Source organism: Bombyx mori, chromosome 23, assembly GCF_030269925.1.
Source record: "Bombyx mori chromosome 23, ASM3026992v2".
Taxonomy (NCBI): Eukaryota; Metazoa; Arthropoda; class Insecta; order Lepidoptera; family Bombycidae; genus Bombyx; species Bombyx mori.
Genome location: NC_085129.1, coordinates 2,214,583 through 2,219,847, shown reverse-complemented (window position 1 = coordinate 2,219,847; position 5,265 = coordinate 2,214,583).

Sequence of the window (5,265 nt, the reverse complement as noted above, 5' to 3'; positions counted from 1 at the left end):
TTTTGTTGTTTTTTTTATGTCGGTATATTTATATACCTATTTTAATTTCCATGGACCTTTATCTAACTAGAAAGAGCATTTATAGTCCGTATTTCATGTTGGAGTTTTACTTGGCGGTTGGTTTATGAAGAAAGCCAAAAACAAAAAGCTTGCGGAGAGTACTTAAAGGTAGGCAGCGACTTGGCTTTGCTCTTGGTGTTGCTGACGTCCATGAGCCACTGTAACCGTTTACCATCACGTGGGCCGTATGCTCGTTTGCCTATGAAGGCAATAAAAGAATGATTGGGAATAGTCTTTCATGTAACCGCAACGGGTCAAGACTTCATTCGTGGACCTAAAGTTATAAATAACTAGTGGTCCCCCGGTAGCCGAAATACGACTAGAGTTCACGGCCCACCTGATGTTAAGTGGTTACCGGAGCCCATAGACATCTACACCGTAAATGCGCCACCCACCTTGAGATACGAGTTCTAAGGTCTCAGTATAGTTACAACGGCTGCCCCACCCTTCAAACCGAAACGCATTACTGCTTCACGGCAGAAATAGGCGGGGCGGTGGTACCTACCCGTGCGGACTCACAAGAGGTCCTACCACCAGTAATTACGCAAATTATAATTTTGCGGGATTGATTTTTATTACAAAAAAAAAAAAATTGGTTCCCGCCTGCGGGATTCGAACATTCGAACACCGTTGCATCGCTATATACGACGTCTTAACCTTAAGGCCACGACGACTTTTAATCTTTTTATTTAATTTAATCTATTCTCAATTTAACCACAGACTTTAAGCAATAAGAAAAGTTTGACAATAAACACAGAGTAGGTATATTTATGCATAATTTAATAAAATATTAACATTCTGCACTCCTCTAAATTCTCTATAAGTTTGGGAAATTTCATATTTCTGCGTCCATGCAATTTTCGTAAAAAGGGGTACACATTTTAGCTTCACGTATTAATATATAGATAAATCATATAACATACCTAGTCAGGTCATAAATTCTGTCACATGTTTAATGTAAAATAATTGAAACAAGTTTATTCATTATGTAACCATTCATATACCAAAATGAACTTAACAAAATATAGATTCTTATGACACTAAAGCTTATTCAAAATGACCTCCGTGATTTTGAATACAGGCCTTCAATTTGCGCGGCCAGTCGTCTATCGCAGCACGAACGAGGTCCATGTCAATATCGGCGGCTGCCTTAATCAAGGATGTCTTGAGTGACTCCAAATTGGGATGAGGCTTTGAGCACGCCTTTTCCTCCAAGTGTTGCCATATCTTGTAATCTAACGGATTCAAATCTGGACTGGAGGAGGGCCAGTCTTCGTGCCGGATGAAGTCGATTTCACGCGCCGCCAGCCAGTCTTGTGTGCTCTTCGCTCTATGAGCTGGCGCCGAATCTTGTTGGAATACCCAGTGTCTGTTATTGAACATGGTATGAGAAACAGGTTCCACAAGGTTCGTCAGGACTGTATTTTGATACACAACTGCATTCGTTTTTACACCTTTCTCACAAAAATGTACCTCTGTTAAGCCCCAATAAGATAAACTCCCAACCATACCATGAGCCAGGATGGAAAATGACCTCGTTGGACACGCGGAATACGGTTGCTCGCTTCTTCACTACTGTGTGCGTACACCTTATCATTTTGTTTGTTGTAGCTCTCTCTACGGTAAAAATTTTTTCATCCGAAAAAAGAATTTCCCGATATTTTTTTCCCGCGTACCGCTTCAACAAAGCGCGGCATCTCTTCAGTCTCAGGTCCATTAGACGAGCATTCAAACGATGTCCTATTTTTCTTCGATATGCCCGAAGCCCTAAGTCTTCATTTAACACCCTTTTCACCGTGGTTCTGCTTAACCCCATCTGAAGGGCCAACAGTTTCTGCTTACGTTTGGGATTTCTTTGAATTCGCGCCTTCACAGCTTTTATCACTGCTGGAATCCTAACAGACCGAGGGCGACCACTTCTTCACCTGTCATCTACACTAGAGTCTTCATTGTATCGTTTGATGGTACGATAAACGAATCTTTTGGTTATATTCAAATTTTTCAGTATGTTAAAAATTTGAATTGGCGCGTAACCGCAACGATGCAACGCAATAACTGCAACACGGTCTTCTTTAAGCGTCCACTCCATATTTAAAAATGAGTAAAATTCTAAAAGTATACATTTTTATTTTCATGAACAATTCGAAATTCGAATTCAATAAACTTTTTTGTGGCCAGCATTCTAAAAGAAAAGTTTTTACTGTGTGACAATACTTATGACCTGACTAGTTATAGTTTAAAAACACTAAAACAAAACACGCTTAAATAGCAAACAGATCTAGTAATTAAATTTATCGTTTTTTTTATCATGTCGGTACTGGAATATTAGAGCGAATTTATAAAATTATTGTATTGTCATCGGTCCTTGATACGTAAGTAAATTTTTCAAGTTAATCGAACCTCCCGAAGTGGGTGAAAATTACGTTCGAAGATTCCGTTACATACTGGTACATATGTACTTAGAAAGCTATTAAAAGCGCGTTAAAAAAGCGTTTATCACATTAGTCTTACGTTTACCTTAAAACACTTTTTTTTATTGCTTAGATGGGTGGACGAGCTCACAGCCCACATGGTGTTAAGTGGTTACTGGAGCCCATAGACATCTACAACGTAAATGCGCCACCCACCTTGAGATGTTAGTTCTAAGGTCTCAGTATAGTTATAACGGCTGCCCCACCCTTCAAACCGAAACGCATTACTGCTTCACGGCAGAAATAGGCAGGGCGGTGGTACCCACCCGCGCGGACTCACAAGAGGTCCTACCACCAGTAATTACGCAAATTATAATTTTGCGGGTTTTATTTTTATTACACGATGTTATTCCTTCACCGTGGAAGTCAATCGTGAACATTTGTTGAGTACGTATTTCATTAGAAAAATTGGTACCCGCCTGAGATTCGAACACCGGTGCATCGCTCAACGCGAAGCACCGGACGTCTTATCCGTTAGGCCACGACGACTTCAATACTGTTCTTACTTACTGTTCTGACTCAAAAGTTCTCTTTTGTATTCTTAATTTTATACTCATGCGTGTTTTGGATTTGTTCTTTTTTCTCTACCTATTCACTGGTAGCCTAAGCGACTATTCTAGCTACGCCCGGACGGGTAGGTGAGCTCACGGGCCGAAGGAATTTGCTAACACTAGCCCTAGCAGAGCAGTGCTTTTTTTTAAGTTTTGGGCCGAACGCGATCGGTGCAAGTTATATTAAAGAAAATTTGTTCCTCTAATAAAGATAAATGTAACTAAACATCTTGACTATATGTTATGTTCTTTAATTCGTAATTTTCAAGCTCACTTTTCTGAATAATACCTTAAAAAAGTACTGTTTTTTTCCATTATGTACCTGTCAATTGTCCCAAATAGTCCAACGTCCCGTTTTGAGTAAAAATATAAATGGTCACGTTATATATAACGCAAGATTTAAATAAAGAGCCAATCCAATAGCATTGTCGTATTACTTATTCTTTATTTTTAATTTAATTAATCTCATCTGCTTTTCGTCCTGCTTTTTATTTTTTTATTTTTTTTTATTGCTTAGATGTGTGGACGAGCTCACAGCCCACCTGGTGTTAAGTGGTTACTGGAGTCCATAGACATCTACAACGTAAATGCGCCACACACCTTGAGATATAGTTCTAAGGTCTCAGTATAGTCACAACGACTGCCCCACCCTTCAAACCGAAACGCATTACTGCTTCACGGCAGAAATAGGCGGGGCGGTGGTACCTACCCGTGTGGACTCATAAGAGGTCCTACCACCAGTAATTACGCAAATTATAATTTTGCGGGTTTGATTTTTATTGCACGATGTTATTCCTTCATCGTGGAAGTCAATCGTGAACATTTGTTGAGTACGTATTTCATTAGAAAAATTGGTACCCGCCAGGGAGATTCGAGCACCAGTGCATCGCTCGATACGAATGCACCGGACGTCTTATCCTTTAGGCCACGACGACTTCAAATTATTATTATTATTAAACAGGTTGTTTGTCTCAGGAATATTTACTCTGGGTTTTTTTTAAATGGATTTGTTTATATTTATAATATATATCAGAAGAAGGATATGAAGCGCGTATCGAGTTTCGTTGCTTAATTTTTGTTAATATTTGCGTCTGTGAACAGTGAACACATATCAGTCATTTATATGAAAGATTTGAAACGCTTAGTGTAAGCGCACGGTGTCAAAGCTACGATCCTCAAAAGTAATCTATCGTATTTGATGAAGCGTTTTTAATACGCTTTTATTGGCTTCATACGTATGTTAGTATGTACCTAACGGAATTTTTTGAACATGATTTCGACCACCTTCAAAACGTCGGATTAACTCGAAATTTGGCATACTAACTAACTACTACAACTAAACTAACTACATACTAATAAAGACCGATGACAATTCAATATTTTAAACAGTTTGATCCGTTAAGGATACTAGGATAATCAGGATTAGAGACTTTTTGTTTTCCTGAGACCCGGAGTGTCTGCGTCAAGACCAGGCGCGACAAAAATTTACTAAATTACAGACTGATTCAGATGAAGTTTTTGAAAATTTGAACAATTATTACTCTTAAAATTAGTTTTTCCTATTACTCTACTCTTCTTATTGGTGGTAGGACCTCTTGTGAGTCCGCACGGGTAGGTACCACCGCCCTGCCTATTTCTGCCGTGAAGCACTAATGCGTTTCGGTTTTAAGGGTGGGGCAGCCGTTGTAACTATACTGAGACCTTAGAACTTATATCTCAAGCTGGGTGGCGCATTTACGTTGTAGATGTCTATGGGCTCCAGTAACCACTTAACACCAGGTGGTCTATGAGCTCGTCCACCCATCTAAGAAATAAAAAAAAATAAAAATAAAAATCATAGCATTCAGAATCCTATAACGATAAATAAACGCTGTGAATCCATTCACAAAGCCATTCTATTGAGCTTAAGACGCGCGATCAGCGAATAAACAAAGGGGCTCCCGTCTGTACACACATCGCTCGTTTAGTTACGACATTGCGCTCGCTGTCAGCCCCATATATTCAGGCCTTGTTCCCTGCAAATCGTTGCAGCACACGGTCCTTTGTACAGCCGACAGGCCCTGCATTGTAACAGCGAAGGTGTTGATGTCGGCGCCCCACAAATATGTAGCAATAAAAAAAAAAAAAACAAAAAAAAAAACGAACGCACAAACCGCGCACGGAACAGCGCACCGATTTATTCA